Source organism: Chrysochloris asiatica, unplaced genomic scaffold, assembly GCF_000296735.1.
Source record: "Chrysochloris asiatica unplaced genomic scaffold, ChrAsi1.0 scaffold00426, whole genome shotgun sequence".
NCBI lineage: Eukaryota > Metazoa > Chordata > Mammalia > Afrosoricida > Chrysochloridae > Chrysochloris > Chrysochloris asiatica.
In genome coordinates, this window is record NW_006408944.1 from 382511 (window position 1) to 383014 (window position 504).

A 504-nucleotide genomic window follows, 5' to 3' on the forward strand; every position below is an offset into this window, starting at 1 on the left:
CTTGTCAATGTATGCTTGCAGCCGTTTCTGTATTAACTTTGGTAAAACTTTACTCGCATGGGATATCAAATAGATTGTCCAATGATTTCCACATTCCCTTGGGTCACCTCTTTTTGGAATGGGCACAAATACGGATCTTTTCCAATCAGTCGGCCACATAGTTTTCTTCCAAATTTCTTGGCAGAAATGAGTGAGTGCCTCCTGTGCCACCTCATTTTCTTGAAAGATTTCAAATTTTATTCCCAACTATCCTGTGTCTATTCCTTACCGTGTGCTTCACCTTCTCCTCCCTCCCCAAACCCAACCCCTACATCCTGGTATCCAGCAAAGACCTCCCCCCTTCAATATCAGTTCTTTATCTTAATCTTTTACAGTAGTGGTCCTGTACATTATTTCATTCTCAATTGTTTCTAGGAACTTTGTGAGTTCACGTTTTATTTCTTCTACTACCCAGTCACTTTTCAGCAGTATGTTAATTAAGTTTCCATGCATTTGACTTTATTT